Raw genomic sequence first — 17775 nt, 5'->3', positions numbered from 1 at the left:
GTTTGACAGGTTAAATAAGCAGTGATTTAATGTAGGCTACTCCTGCACTGTGAGGGGACTCTCACAGCTCCTTCCTGGAGATGGCTGCTGAGCTACCACGGAGGCTGTAGGAGCTGGCTGTGCTTCACTGTGCAACTACCACAGGACTTGGTGGGGGCACTTCCAGATGCACAGTCCCCGTGCAGTCTCAGTAACATAATTAGACCTGGGATTTATTTAGCGCTATTCAACATGTTTTCAGTAGGGCTGATTATGTGCCGTTCCCTTAGGAGCCCTGTTATAATTTGGAGCTTCCTCAGAGCTGCAGGGATTTGAAGCAGGGGGGGACTTAAATAGCATTACATTTGTACTGCCGAGGTATTCCCTTTCGGGCCAGAGGTAGCTTAGCCTCCTACCATGCCCACAAGGTTTTCTTTCTGTCAGCACATCTACAGTTGATAATTTGAAGCATTTTCCAAGGAGCTGGATGGAGTTATGTCTCCCAACAGTTGTTATTCAAACATGTTACGGATATTTGGGCATTTTGGCAGAGAGCGGTTTGATGTAATTAGGATCAGTTTCTGGTTATGGCCATGCCAGGCCAGAGGCAGAGGGCACTTCTCAGAGTGGGAAGAGGAAAAGCCAAAGGCAACGATTAAAACAGATTATTATACACTTTTGAGCTAACATGTGGAATCAATAGCAAAACATTAGCAGCTGTGCTCAGCTGTAGAAAAGCCTGCAGTCTTACTGTAACCAATAAAAATAAATTATGGACTGAAAGGAAGGAATGGAAAAAATGGTGGGGAAAGCAGAGCAACATTCAAAGAAAAAAATGTAATACCAACATTGAAAATCATTTTTAACCTGAAACAGTGGGTTTGTTTGGTTTGTCTTCCATTTGTTTGGCTTTAAATTATATTAACAAGTCAAAAGCATGTTTTAATTAGTGGGGATCCATGATAACCAGTGCAATGATGGCAACAGCCTACAAGCTCAGAAGGTATAAACAGAGAAAGTGGTAATCAAATTGGCAAATGTTTCATTTTGCACACTGTTTTCCTAATAAAGTGAAATGAGACCTTACCCTGACTTTTAGCTTGGCAGAAATATGAGGGAGGAAAACTGCAGACCTGAGAAGTTTGCTTGGTGTAAAGGCACTGTACAGTAAGGCATCTGCTGGACACCCAGAAAGAAGTTAAGGCTCTAACTTGTTGGTTACAAGCCAAAATCAAGGATACAATTTTTTTCTGTTAAAGTGCAGGACAAGGTTGATTCAGGGTAAAGGACCAAGAGCAGGATTTAGTTCCAAAATTGAAAATTGTTGGAGTACAATCTTAAATGCTAATGTATGTGATTCATGCAAACCATGAAGTCTGGTCAGGGGAGTTTATTAACCATTAAAGTTAAGAAGTTCTTGGGAAGCAACCTATTTATATATATTATAAGATTAAAAAGGTGCAAGTCTTCTCTGACACTAAATTTCTGCCTCATATTTAAACATGTCACTGTATCAAAATAAAAAAAGATTAACAGATTTAAGCTCTGAAGAAAAAAAAAAAAACAAAACAAAAAAACAGTTGTCATTTTAGTAAAAATGAAAAAGCTAATGCTGCATCCTGATTTCCACTTAAATAAATTTGTGGCTTTCAGTGATAATTTCAGCGTGACTGGTCAGAAAGGAAGCTAACAAAAGTAACAAGTGTTAATTGACCCATATTTAATTTTAATCTAATCTGACGGTCAAGAGTGACTAATTAACTTTACAGAACAAATGAAGACTTTGTTAAATATCTAATTTCTTCATCCCTTTGCATTTGATGTTAGAGCCGATGAGAAATCATCTCAGACATTGCCAAAGCTTCTCAAAACAAAACACAGAAGACCTGAATGCATATTTATAAACTTCATAAGAAGAAAGGAAAAGGAAGAAAAGCTAGAACAAATAATTTAACCAAATAAGAAAAAAGATTAGGTGATGATTAACACTGCTCTGGATTCAAAACACAGTCAAAAATTTTTATACAAATAGGGTCCATAGAGTTAAGATAAGAGAACAGTATAAGATCTTTCTTAGAAAAAGATTAATATAGTCAAAGATGATACGCTGAACATCCCAAAATTCTGAGACAAAACCAGAGAACATATCCTTAGTAAAGCCAGGTCTCACATGTTTTTTCCCAATACCACAGAAAGTTTTGAGCCTTCAAAGTTACTCCATCCTTTTTTTTTTTTTTTTAATTTAAAGCTTTTTGAATCTACAACAAATTTATACAATGAGAAATAAGAAATTACTCTCATTGTTTCATCATAGCTATTAACCCCAAAGACAGGACTCACAGATTCCAGGACTTTTCCTGACTGAATCAGTAACCAGATACAAACCTCATTGTATCCGAGACTCCACTTTCTTAGTAGACTTTCTGCTTTTAATGAGACCCTTTCAAATATAACCCCAAATTTTTAACTCACATTTTACTTTTGGAGATTGCTTTTAGAAAATTTCGGCTGCGGTCACCACAGTCCAACTCCAGGATCAAAACCACATTCTCTTTCCTTTTCCTAGTTGCTATGATTTGTTCCTTTTTTGGTATTTTGTTAGAAACCTGTCAGGAAAAGTCATGCCTTAGTGAATTAGTATATTCTGTAATATTCTAAAAATGTATATATATAAATATATATCTCCTCTTATCCAGCAGGACGTCAGTTAGCAAGTGCCCATCAGGGAATCATTGTATATCAGCAAAGAAGTCTCCTGGGTACTTTGGTAGCAGTGCAGGGGTGGGAGGCTGAAACTGCTTGTGCTCCAAAATGCAATAAAAATCATTTTACAGCTGCACATATCCAAGACAGTTCCTATTGTATAGGCCTGGGCTGCACAGCCCCACCAAAAGCATTCTGGAGGAATCTACACAAGCTCAGATGGATAAAGTAATTTTGCTAACCTTTGAAACTGTGGTTTCACAGACAGTAAATATTTGAAGTGGGAGAACAAGATGACTATGGAATCCTCCCCAATGGTAACAAAGATCTTCATTAAAACAGTTTGCCCACTTTGTTTCAAAACCAGTAACAACATAGATATAAAAACACTTGTGGTCTGCCTTTTACACCCCAGATTCCTACCTTTCCCCTTTATTTGCATATCTCAAGAATTGGTCTCAGCCTCCATGGAAGGAAGAAGCCTAGCATATGCAAAAAAGAAATTCCCCTCCAGCTCCTTTATCAGCTATGTATATATACATATTTTTGTGCCTCTAAATTGCAGTAATGTGTAGAGTAACTGACTCTTACAGGAAACTGCACAGAAAACCTTTTTTAATTCTCACAGGACACGTGTAACTAAATACCAGCATCTCCATCCTAGCATGACTTCTAAGCATTTTGTTCAAAGTCTTGAAGTAAATGAATATTTAACTCAGGGAACAAACCCATGGATCCTTCATAACCTGCCTCAGAATATAATCCACTCTACTTCATTGTCTCAGCATTCTTCCCTGGAAAATGGGCTTGATAACATGCTGTATTTTGTCAAATACATTTTACAGTGTCTGAATGCATGAGTAGTCACTCTGATTTTATTATATTATAATTAATTAATCTCTGATACCTGAAAACCTGTTCTCCACCTGTTCAGTACAAAACTAGTTTTTTTGGTTTATCAGTTTTTAATTAATCATCCATGTTTTTACCCCTCCACCTTTACCCACTTCCATGTTGTTGAACTGAAAACCCAGTTTCCTCTAACTGTAGAAGCAGATTGATGTCTTTCATGTCTTCAACTGTGTCTAAAATAATAAGTAATTTTTGTGTTGCACTGTAATATATTTGTAGCTTAGAAAGAGCAGGCATTCTCTGTATGAACATGATTATCACCTTTATGTGTTCTTCCTTCCATTCCCTATTAATTCCTTAACTCTTTCATCTTTTCCTGTCAATTCCTACACTCTTTCATCTTTCATTAATTAATACCTAATACCTCTCATTCAGTCTTGCCCATCACTAAATTATTTTCAATATTTTATCTGGAGCTTCTGATGAAAACTGCAATGTAATCAATGTAATTGATGCCCCAAAAACTACTGATATGCTTGGACACAGAAACTGGCAATGCAATGAAAACCACTTTACTTAACACGTCACCCTCAGAGGCAGTTTAGCCACTGCCATGTGAGCAGTTGGATAATCCCAACAACTAGAATAAAATCTTTTGTAAAAGTAAAAGCAACAGCCAGTCAGGAGTAACATGAATTAGCATCCTGGGCACATGTGCTGGAAAACAGGATAGGAAATTCTCCTCTATTTGTTAAGCAATTGCTTAAAAATTTCACAAAACCCTCAATTTCAAGTGGCAGTGGAAAAAAAAATGTTTGATTTTACCACAGTCCTAAAATACATAAAAATCCACTGAAAAGTTAATTGCATACTTATGATTAAGAGTATAGTTGTCTTGATAAGAATTACAAGACATACAGATAATAAAATTTTGATCACATCCCTTTTTCAGTCTATAAATTTCACAGTCTTAGATATTTGAATGGCTTCAAATTACTTCAAAAAAAACAAAAAAAAAAACCAAACAAAAAAAAAAACCAGAGAAATCCAGTGTATTTGTATATCCAAATCCATTTACTTGAGAAAATATGCAAGTTGAAAAGCATCAAAATCCATAACAGAGATGTTATCAATATCTTCTTAGTCTTGGTTGTTCTCAAAATAATGAGAGAAACGAAGGGCTGTTATCTTTGCCACATTATCTATGCAAGTAACTCCATTAAAGACCAGGCTAGCCTCTCAGAAACTTCTTTTACTCAGTCAATGACCTCGTTTCCATGGCAGGCTAACACAAGGTGCCATTGATGATGACTTGATTTCCTTTCGCATCTGAAGTGGAAAAGGAGAAGACAGACTAAATGAAATCCCATCCATCTTAATGAAATACAATTATATTCTCCTTATTAATCATTTAAAAATCAATATGTCTCTTCTTGGCAAACCCTGCCAGAATTTGTCATTCTGTGCCAGGCCTCAATACATCTTGTCCTGTAGTGATTTTTATAAGTTCAGTCACCTGTTTCCCAGGGTAAATAACAGAGTCTCTTTGTGTTGTGATGAGAGCGCAAAGAATGACACTGGCAGGGAGGCTAAAAAGACAGCCTGCACATTTTAATCAGTAAAAACAAACATTTTTTACTGTGTCCTGTGGACATTTTTAAATGAGTAGTGTTCACTAGGAAAAAAAAAAAGGGCTAGATAAAAAAACCTTTAGGTCAACTGATACGTACAGTTTCATTGAAAGTGTTATTTATCTTGTCAGCAATAGTTTCTGCCTGAAATAATCTTACTTGTTGCATGGGATGGTAATAATTGTATGGACTCGCTTGCAAATCTCTAGATTTGAAAGAACACTGTGTGTTGAATTTTTCCTCTACCAATTTCTGCTGATTTACAGAGTTGTAGAAAGAACACTTCTCACCGAATCCAAATATTTCCATATTCTCTAATTTAGATACAACGAAAACTTAAAATCTTCAGTAACTGAAACATGCATAAATTGAAATAAAATGGAAGTATTAATTGAAAAATGTTTTCAGAAAGCTGTTCTACTACTTTAATGATATTACCAACAATAATAGGCAATCTCAAAAAGGTATTTGTATCACATAGGACTCTAGGATACTTATTAAAACTCGTGCAAGGGGGAGTGAAACTCCGACCATTTTTTGCCTTTGGGAAATTCCTAAAAGTCGTGGACAAAGTTTTAAGAAAAACTATGATCACGAAATCATACCATTTGGAAAACAGTTTCTTTTTGGATGCTGCTTCAGCCAACCATTCCCACACAGAGTCACTAACATTCCCATGAGTGTGTCATTAAGGTATGTCCAGTGGGTGAAAAAGCTCACTGCGGCACCAGGATAAGTCCTTGGATTCCCTGGCTCCAGCCATGGTGTGGGGCAGCCACAATACTTATCACTTACATTTCCATTCCTGCCTGCTCCTTATGTTGATGTGGATGTGGGAAACCCTGCAAAGTGCCTCAGCTTCCCCACTGACATTTTACATTGGCCATGAAAAGTTGCAACCACCAGCATTTCATCTGGCCTGTAACTGATAAAAAACATATTAGGCCAACTTAGTTGACTTTTTTCAAAACAACAAGAAACATAGCTGAAATAACTGGCAGGGAAAAGGAACTCACAAACAAGTCTGACAAGATTACAAAAGCACCCTCTCAAGTCTGGTACTTCTTTGAGGCTTATGATACTGTGAAGTTTGCTCGGTACAGCTATGCAAAACACGCAATGTCAGAAGGGGATATACAGTAATGTGTGTTACCATTTACTGCTGGTGTTGATTTCTTCTCTTTGTTCTATTAACTTCCTCTGCTTTATGTTCCAAAATGGACTCAAACACCATTCACAACAATTCAATATTTACCTGCCCAAAGTAAATAAGAGATCCCTGAAGACCTACATTCGATATGTATTGAGTTTCTAATAAATCCTGTTTGCACATGGAAATACAAGACTTGCCAGGATGGATGATATTTCAAACCCATTTAGTCCAATATCCTGCCTTAGTAAACAGAACCAAGGTGCTTCAGAGGAAAGTAAAAGAAATCCAGAAATAATCAGTTATATAGATTTATATAATTTGGTCTATGAGGGACTTCTGGAGGGCATCTGACCCAAGCTCCACTCAAAGCAATGCCCTTTTTCAGGTCAGACTTGCTGTTTGTACATAGAACATGCAGGTAGGGCAGGGCCTGTGATGTGAGAAGGGACAAGTACTTGCATGCCACCAGGCATACCAGAACAAGAGTTATGGGCAGGCCTGTGAGCATTTATACTCCTCATGAACACAGGGAGGAATGAACTATGCAGGTGAGCATTCACATGGCATTTGCAACCACTTCTGAGACTGCTCTTAAGAGCTCCCAAACACTTTCCTGTGTTCCTTATAGTGAATAAAATAAAATCTCCAATCAAAGTAGCATTATTACTCAGAGACGAAATGTAGTGGGAAGTAGTTGGGGTCCTATCATACACACAGTCCTCTGGCACACACTGCCACAAGTGGTCATGCAAAATTAAGAAGCATCCTCTGCTACCTGATTTTTATCTCCTGTAAATATGTATGATATTTAATTAATAAATAATAATTAATTATAATTTTAACCATTTGTAATAAATATAATAGAATAAAACAATGGTAAATTAAAGGGTGTTTTCCTCCTACAGCCTGCTAAAAAGGTTTTGGTTTTGTCTCTTATTTCACATTATACAATTTGAATACCTTAGTTTTAATAGACAACATTTACTTTGTAAAAACACCTCATAAACATTTCAAACAAATGTACTAATATAGTAGATTGGTTTTCCACACCCTGTGGCCTCTGCTGTTCCCATAGGCATAGTCCAAAAAGTCTGATATAGTCCATTTGGATTAAAATAGGAAAAATAAAATAGATGTAGTAGTTCCTAATTCATGCTCTCAAAAAGAATTTTTACCTGTGGAACATGTGAGATTTGTGTGGGATTTTCTTGTTAAAATATTAGCAGAGGCATTGTCAAAATAAAGACCTATCAATAGAAAGCTCTCTTTCATAAAGTCTATTATTTTGCAGCACTTCTTTTATCAGTTGGAACTTTTTTCCAACTCCATAGGCTTTAGTGTTGAAATTGTGCATCTGTATTTCATGCAGAACCTTCAGCAGCTGGAACAACTCTAGTGATCAGCAATTAGGAAAGTGTTAATGAATCTTCTGATAACACAGTCCAGGGGCAGGGGTTGTCACAGAAGAGGCGGCCACACAAAAGGAGCCTGTCTGGTACTGGTGACCAGTATAAATGAGATAACATTTCAAATGGCAGCAGTGTGCCCCACCTTATTGACAGACATCTTAAAGTTTGGTTGCTCAGCCAACACAGAAGCGAATGCAATGGGCATCTCCAGAGTCAAGTAATCCCATCCTAAGAGAAGAACCTGGGCACCAGGCTGAGCCTGTTACTTCGATGTTGAACTTAAAACAGGAAATACGAGCTTGTCCTCCTTCAGAAAATACTGACGACGATTCTTCCAATAAACTATGGGATCATCAGGTAGAGGAGATGAAGGAGTAGAAAGAAATGGTTGCAGTAACCAGGATGACAACTGGTCAGCACTGGGTCCTTGAAAACTGTGGGTATTATCCCAGGCTGCATCAGGTTCTGTACTTCCAGAAGCAGAAAAAAAATATATCAACAGCCCCTGTTTAAGGATTTATGCAGGGGGACTGATACAGACTACGAACCCCATTGTGGTCAAACACGTTTAAGATCGATTCATTTAAAGAGTAGGTACTGAACAGAAACAATAGAAGGAAAGGAACACTTATTTTATTAGAGGAGCCCAACAGCGCACTGCATGTTTAACAGAGCAGAACAAAGGCTAAGAGGTGCCGTGATTGCTGTCTATAAATGTATCAGAGGGTAAGCAGCAGGGAGGAAGAAAGCTATTCACATTGAAGGACACCGCTGACACAAAACAAATGGGTATAAACCAGCCACAATTACGCTGGAAATTATAAGAGGGTTTCTAACCATCAGAGCCATTAAATATTTCCTAGTAGGAATAGAGGGGAGCAAAATCACAATGATTTTAACTTTGGACCATGAGGTGTTTATGAATGGGATTAGAGATGATGTGCTTATCCTCCATATTCAAGGACTAGTTTAATGATTAAGGAAGTCGCCTCCCTCCATTCACTCTAGGTATTTAGCAGCTTACTGCCTAAATACAATAGATTCATGGTCATTTACTTTTAGCCCATTGTTAAAATCAGTCATCTACACAAGTTTCATCTCTACATTTAATATTTACTGAATAATAAACAATAGTTACATATTTAGATAAGAAAAAAACCCCACACAGTGCCTTTTATTTCCTCTTTTTCACACTGTACTCTCAAATTTTCTCATACATTTCTTCATATTAAATCCTTAAGTTCCTACAGAAACACTAATATTTGTACAAATAGAAGCTACATGGAAATGTCAGTACTTCCGTCCCTGTAAAGTTTTTTGTATAATCAATTCCAAAATTATGAAGCTGTTTTCATTTTAAAAAAATGTTTAATTTATTCAGACCAGTGTGTTATCTTCTCATCTTTTTTGTCTCCTTATTTCATTTTTCAATTCACATGAAATTCTCTGCTTTGTTTCCATTACTCGTTTACCCTTGTTGTCCAAAATCAAAATTGGTGGAAAGAAAGTTAAATTATTTAGGGTCAAGAATAAAATAATCTTTCATATTCCAAGGAAAGGGAGGGATTAATGCACTTTGACATTAATAACATGTCTTTAGTAGTTTTTCTGTTTGTTTGTTTTCATCTTTCCCTATTGTCAACAATGTACCGCATTTTATAGGCAGCCTAACACAGAGCAGATGCTGATTAAAGGAAATGTGGTTTTCACTGTGATATTAAAAAAAAATATCAGTTGCTTTAGTCTAAACACTATATTCCTAATGATTTTTATTTTACTAACTGTTGTGTGAAAATACAATGAGCTTATATTTAATTGAAACAGAAGTTTTTACAGATAATTTGATGGACTGTGACTAGGCAGTTAATATTGACCAGAATCCTCCTGCTGTCTACCCTGAGGGCTAAAATATGAGGTGCAGGCACACATGGCTGCTCACTCCCATGCATCCATGTGTCTGGACTAGAGCAACTGCTTTGCTCCATGGCATGAGCTGACACTCTCCTGCTACTGCTCCCTTCTTCTCCGTATCTTCTCACCTTCCTTCCCTTCTGTATTCATCAATTCCAGGTCCATAAGGCAGAGACTGGCTATCTTTAACTTAAAGGAACCCTAATTCTTACCAGCCATCACCTCAGTAGGCATTTCTAGATAGAGTTGGACCAATGGTGTGCCCGTAGATAACAGTATGCCTTTTATATCTACAGAAGACATAAATTGTCCCAAATGCTGGTAGCCTAAAGAGACATTGCAAATGAAAGTCAAGGAGCAGGGGAAAAAAAACTTGCACATGAGAAAACTTAATAGCAGTAAAAAAAATCCCCAGTTATTGCATGATTGTTTTCATGACATTGTGAAACACATCTGTTCACTTTAGTTTAAAACAAAATTAATTTTACCTGAGGTGCAAGTGGAAAATGTAAGGGTATGTTTCATTATGCTTCATTTTTTGAAATAAGCTCCCATAATAGATCAGCGTTGTGCAGACTGTTCATTGTTACAGGCTTTACAGGAATTAGAGGAACACGCCACTTCGGGCCTAATCACGGAACGACATAACTTTGTAAAATTGCTACTGGATTTAAAATGTCCATGATCTGATTCTCCCACCTGAAAAGAAGTGGCACTCCTCCCAACTTTTTTATGGTGAAACCTGATATGCTTTCCCCTCTACGTCTTATTTGTACTGTGAACAGCAGGTAGTGACAAAGGATTCTTTCCTTAGACAACATCAACACTCATATAGCAATGAACAAACATAGATAAGTAATCCAGAGGTTAAATTACTGAATTTGTAAGTTTACCTATTGCTTTTATAGGAAAACCAGGGAGCACAGCCCCAACTTTACATATTATTTGCATCTCTATTCAAGAGTATTTGCAATACTGCACACAGAATGAAAAGACATTCAAATTTTTTTGACCATTAAAATCCAAATCTCAGTTCACGTGACTTTCAAGTTGTCTCCATCTTTTCATTGCACAATGATAGCAGCTCATACCTGATTTTCATCATTACCCACCAGGTCAAGATGCAGCAGATGGCTGATCTGGGGTGATTGATCTGTGGGGAAGAGGTGTGGGGCATGGCACAGAGGCCCAAAGTATGAAATTTCCAGACACATTTTCTGTCATTGAAAGAAAAGATGTGCCTCACTCTTGACACACTACTCATTTTGAAGCTAGGCCAGCCTGAGGTTGACTGCTCTGTCGTCATGTCTAGAGCATGGTTGAATATTATTACCATGTCCTATGCAGTTGAGCCTGTCCTAGACTTGCAGCTTTTCTTCAAAAAGAAAACAAATTAAGACTTGCTCTGTTTAAATTATTATCCAAGTGTCACCATGCAAAGACCCATGGCAAGTTGTAATTCAAAGGGTTTTGGCCACAGCTGACAGTTTATGGTTATCACAGGGTTTGGTCGCAATGTGTTCCATCTCTCTACAGAAAGCAATACGGCTTATGTGAAATATATTCTTTTACCTGATGCCTTCTCTTTCTCCAGGTCCAAAATATAATTACTACTAGCTTCTTCACTATCCCTTGGGCTCCTTGGGATCTCACTTTCTCAGCACTATTGTCAGAATTCTGCTTCTACCTGAAACCCTCAACAGGCATTTTAGCAGCTAACATATGTGATTACAGCCACTCCAACTGCTGTAGCATCTACTGTAAAAGGAAATCTAATTTTTCTTTGTCTCAGATTTCCACTACTGAATTTTTCTTTCAGAAAAGGATGAACACCACCAAAAACAAAAAAACCCAAAACCACACAGCACATTAACGAGAGAAAATTGCAGTTTGGGTGAGAAATTCTGCAGCCCAGTTAATGAAAAGACCAATCCCATTTAGTTTAGATGTTCACATAAGGAAGCCAAAAGGCACTACCCACAGAAAGTTAGCAGAAGACAGAAGAGCAATTGGCCCAGAAGTCTCTCTAGATTTTCAGGGTGTCTTTTCATAGTTTGTGCCTACAACAGCAGAGAGGTAAGTTCATCTTTCTGTGATTTCTTTTCGTCAGACATCTTCCATCTTGCTAGGGAAGGTGGTGCTACAGATACACACATAAGACAGCCGAGAAGCTGCTTTTGACAAAGAAAATATTAAGCAGTGTTCAGTTAGACAAATGCTGAAAAATAATGTTTCCAACAACCCATGTGAACAAATCTTCTGTATTCAAGGTATATATTGCCTAATATGTAAGGAAGGATTTCTAAGTGTATTTCCTAGACAAGGGTTATTAAAATATCAGATCCAGCTATGACTAGGATTGTGAATATGGTCTACTCAAACTAAGTTCCAGGTGTATGATGACCATTGTATTGCTCTTTCATATATCTCACCTCCCTCCAGGCTTTGAGGGACCAAACACAGTACAAGGTCAGGCTACAGGGGTGATACATATCTTGCTGCCCTGGGAGAACCTGCAGACCATATGCTGACAAAATACCTCAACGAACCTTGGCAAAAATCAATCCAGCAACTTTATTTTGCGTACTCTAAAAGGAGACCATTTGGAGAAAAACAATTCTATTATAAGGGCCAATAATTTACTTCAAGACAAGCCCTCTGTCCTGCATACTTCCTTGCAAGTTGGCTGTCATTTCCTAGACTCATGCTGATCTCATACACAAGGCCATATCCTTAGTATACGTAGAAGCTACAGCACTGTTAATGTAAATGTAGGCAAGCCTGTGTCAACTTAGACCAGCTGAGGATAAGACCAAAGCTCTTATGACAAACGTAGAGGCAGACAGGAGAGGATAAAAAAAGGAAACACCCTTAACCACAAAACAATAAAAATAGTGCAAATCATTACAGCTCATACCTAAAATTGGAGACAAAATAAATGCCTGGCACCATACTGGATCTGTGATGAGAATTTGCAGGGAAAGCAGACAGGCACCATGCTTTTATTCCAGCTTTGTGCCCATAGTTTCTAACACAGCGATAATGGGGAAAAGATAAAGAAAGTCTCTGCAGTCTCTGGTTCTAGTTGTACAAATAAAATACATTCTTTTAGAGTGGGGAAATCACGTATATGTAATTCTTCTTTGTGCATGTGTGTGTGTGTCTGAGTCTCTAAGACTTTGAATACTGCAAGTTAATTCCAAAACAAATCTGTCAGAAAAAGACCAGAAAAGTTCCTTGACTAAGATAAAAATGGCATAATTAGCAACATCACTGTTAGCTACGAGAGACTCCACACAGGACCTAACCACAGATTTCACAAGCTCATTGCTCATAGAAAAATTTCCTAGTCTTTTTTGTTTTTCACTTATCTACCATGGATATCTTTTCCTCACCTGCTTCAAAGAAATCTGTAATATTTCAAAGTTTTGGTAGCAAAGAGGAAAAAGGACTTCAAAGGACAGCTCATGTTCAGACCCATACTATGCAGACAGACATTATGTTTCTAAGACACCATCCCCAGACTGGTAGATGTAAAAAACCTCCAACTTTTAATTGTTTACAATCTAGATATGGTTGTCCAGACTGAGGATTTTGGTAGTTACAAAGCCAAATAGCTAAAAATTTCCTTGGCTTTGGCTGTTGTGAAAATTGCAAAACTTATCACCTGCTGAAACAGAGAAAAATAATTTTGTTGTATTTTAGAACAATGGGACTGGTTTTCAGCTGTGCAAACAGGACTGAGTTAAAACACTTTCGCACAAAGTTTTGGGAAAGCAGTGGAAATTTTTCTCACTAATTTGTGCTCCATTTCACGTGTGCACAACACTTCACAGTATGGGATCCTGGTGCTTGTGCATGGGTTGGGACATTCTCATGTTACAGCCATTCAGTTCTTGTTTTCTTATTGAAGATTAATAACAAGGAAATGTTAAGTAAGATTTGCTGGTTGGAAACATAGTAAAGACTTTGGTCATATTTCCCTGAAATGCACCATAAAAGGAAAAGGCAAAGCTATGCCATGTGAGCAAAACCAAATTCAAAACTCTTTCCCAGAACCAGACACCTTTCACAGTGTGACGTATCACACAGTATTACACCCCAGTGATGCAGACTTAAATTGAAGCAAGAAGACTGAGAAGCAGCATTTATATTTCTTTAACATGGTTGAAACACCAAAGAGTCTGTGATTGAAAGCAGTACGGAGAATATGGTTTACTTTCCTCAGAACTGATCTTCTATTGTTTGCTTAGTCCAGCTGTGGTGTAGCATTAACAACTTGTGTGAATTTCTTCCTTGGTCATGGATTATCACTACCACAGTTATTCAAAAGCTCTAACACAAGTGAGTTTATTGTTTTCAATATTTTCATTTAAGCACTTTAATCAATATCTGCCAAGACAATTAAAGGGCTCAAATAGTTTCCAAGAGGAATTTTCCCTTGTAATCAATCTCTTTTTTTTTAACTTTATTTTTTCTAATTTATTCCCCTATTTTTTTTATTTTTAACACTCAAAAAAGAAAAAAAGTTAACACCATTTCCCCAAATTCATCCACTATACTTATTCTAGTTTTATAAAGGAAATGAAATTTGTCATGCTGCTGTACATCATTTACACTGCAGTACAATGTCCCATCTGTGTGTCAAGTACAAAACAAAAGCATTTTGTGAAAAATTGCTAAAGTAGTAATGATTTTTGTCCTCAACTCTTTGTTTTGCCTTTCAATAAAGAAGGCGACATGTGCCACAAATGATATATTATTGTTTAAGTACAACCTAGTAACACAGTGCATAACCAAAACCATGTTTCACAGCAGAGAAACTATAGTTTACTGCCCCTATGGCTCTGATGAGAATATAATGTTCTACAGTTTATAAATGCTTTGAGGTCAACACATGATTTACTTCAGCTTGTTCATCCAATGAGCAGGAGGTCCAAAAATATATCAAGCTATTAGACAGCCCACTGGAAGCTTGGCTGAGGCTCCCAGTGATGGAAAGCATGCCATGGAAGCCTCTCTGTCAGCTGGAGATGAGATAATTAGATCCAGGTAATACATTGGAGCCCCATCAGGGAACAGGACAGCAAACATGTCATCTTTATGATTGTTTCTCATCCTCCCCCATACCATTGGCCTGAGATAGTAAAAAGTGTGAAGGATTCATCAGTTCCCAGCAAAAGCACAGCAGCAGGATAATCAAGCTATCATCTCTCCATCATCCTCATTATCCAGAGACCTGGCGTTCTGTATAAACAGCAAAACAACATCAACTATAGATTGAGGAGCTGTGCTGCTTAACTCCAGCTTTTGTTTTATGTTCCAGGGTAATGCCACACAACACTGTTGGGCTGGAATCTTGTAATACCAAAAAGAGCTTGAGAGCCTATATTTTAGCTACAAAAACATATTTGGTGCAAAAATCTCTTACTACTAATTAGAGATTCAAGCTTCAACCCTATGAATGGGTTTGAGCTTCAACCCTGTGAAATTCCTATATGTAAGATTTTGGTGGATGAGACCATGTATGACCACTGGGTAAAGTGGTTTTATACAGCACATTCAGCTAAAACTGTAATACTCTGGCCTTTTTTTACTCATGCACATCATTATGTACATGTTTGTTTGTTTTTTTTGGAAGACCCACTAGCCAAAACTTGAAAGTGGAGAGTTGCTAGAAGGGGAATCCCAATACTTAAGAGCAGTAACTCCTTTGCATAAGAAAGGTAATTGAAAAACACCCATCCAGGTGTTAGCACAAAAAAATATGTTTAATACTCAAATCAACAGCTTAGAAGATGTTTATGCTTCCTTAGACACTCATGCACCCTTGAACACTAGGCAAAAAAAGAATTTAGAGAAATTGTGGTCGGAAATGAAAATAACTTTGAGTACAATGTATTCTAAATACATAATATTTTCCATTTTCCAGGCTTTTTATAGTCACAGTAAAAGCAAAAGATGGTTTCAGTCATGACTAATCTGATGTTAAAAAATCAGTCTTTTATGTGCTCATTGATTATGGCTAGAATCTAACTTTTTAATATAGTTATATAAATATATATACACATTATATACAGTAAAATTAATTTTCCCAAAAATATATAGATGACTCATTTTTCATTTCCTTTCCTGATAGCTGATATTTAGAAAAATCTTTCTTCTCCCTTTTTACTGCTCTCACTCACACATTGCACATAGGTAAAGGAAGCAGGTTATAGGGAGGAAGAGTTTCTTATCTCAGCTGCAGAAATGTTCTTGAAGCCTGACTTCTGTCAGTGTCAAAGCCCCTCACTGGAGAAACTGATGGACTAACTTCATGTGCTTTATCAACTTTTGCACTATTGTGTTTTACTTTCCCTGATGATAATTGTTCTGTGAACCCACCAGGAAAGGAAAGGCAAGACATGGCACTTGCATATTGAGAAGGGATTTACTCCATTTTACACTTCAGTCTTAAACAATCTTAAAACCTGAAGCCATGGAAATCCAGAATCTTCATGACTGAGTGTACAGCTTAGTCCTGTAGAAGTTTAAATTAAATTTCTAAGTAACCTTTTAAATAAATACATCCACGCCTCAGAAAATGTTTACTGCCATGGCACATACCCAACATTGCTTTTAGTTCTTTTTTTCAGAAACTATTAAAAGGAAAAAATAAAACCTTAATGGAAAGAAATTACTAATATTGCAAGCATGAAGTGGACTCTAAAGAGAATCACAAAACTAAAACAGCACTACTTCTAGAAAAGCAGGCTGAATAAAACATCCTGAAAGTAGAACGCAGGACAAAAATGTATTTTTTCCAATTGCCATCTAAGTAAAATTGATTTTTCTATTCTTCCCCTTCATAAGTATGACAGGAAGTATCTTCATGGAGCTCCAGGAACCTAAGAGAGCAGTTGTGGCAACCATCATTGATGTGACCAAAGGTGAGTAAATTTAAGCTACTGAAAATACCAAAAGAGGAAAAATTCATGTCTAGCAGAGAAAGTACCAAGATTAAAAATGAAAAAGCGTGGGTAGGCTAGATAAAATCAATATAACTTTTCCCAGGGTGTTCTTTTATAAACATTACTTTGGTTCTTCCTTGCCCACAATATATATACAGAAAATAAAATGGCGTTTTTATAGCTCATAATCCAAGTATTTTTATGACTCATAATCCCATGAAGCTGTTCACAAAGACTCAGAAGCTGAATGGATTTAAGACTGGAACCATAATGGCAAATCATACCTTTTTGCATCACACAGTTAGGGAGACACATAGCACGCAGGATTCACATCTATAAAAAGGAGAAGCTAATGGCAAAGCCACAAAATACTGCTACAGTTACAGTATCCAAATTTAAATTCTGAACTGGTTGTCATGAAGAAAGCTTAGCAGTATAGCTCTCAGCTACATGGGACAGTGGGAAAATTACAGAAACTGCATATTTAAGACCTTCCTAGGCATGAAGAAGATGTAGAAATGTATAAAAAGTATGCAAGACACTGCAGGCTGGACAGCAAAAGCCTTAAGATTTAAATTTCAGTTCCATTTACCTCTGATAATAGGAAAAGAATATAAAAACCTTTTCTTTTCCCCCTTTTTCTTTCTTATTTGCTACTATAAAGTACACTGTCTATCCGAAACACAATAGAAACAGGAAAAGGAAATAATCCCTGCAGATTTGCAGGCAAGACATAGGAAAAAAACTCAGAACCACATATGAGGAACAGCCATACAGGAAAATAAGGCATAAGCAGTAAAAGATGACTGATCTTATGACTTAGAGAAAGATATCCAAGAATTTAGAATTTATTAGCAATGAACCCTGGAATACCTTACAATGTTTACAGATGCAGAGCAATGACAAAGGAAAAATAAAAAAGAAAGCTGAACTGGATACTGAAGCTGGAATACTGTAACAAAGCAGAATTAAGATGTAAGGCAGCTGCACAGCAAAAAAAGGGACCAGTTTAGGACAAGAAGAGGAAAATAAATTCAGAAGGCACAGGAAAAAATACACAAATTAACACATAAAATAAAGGGATTTTAAAATCAGGCAGAGATTCAACATGCTAATGAAGTGGGCAATAAGTGGATGTTAGCAGCAAAAATAGGTACAACTGGAGGAAATCTGGATATACAGAG

Source organism: Taeniopygia guttata, chromosome 2, assembly GCF_048771995.1.
Source record: "Taeniopygia guttata chromosome 2, bTaeGut7.mat, whole genome shotgun sequence".
Taxonomy (NCBI): domain Eukaryota; kingdom Metazoa; phylum Chordata; class Aves; order Passeriformes; family Estrildidae; genus Taeniopygia; species Taeniopygia guttata.
This window is presented reverse-complemented; position numbering follows the sequence as displayed.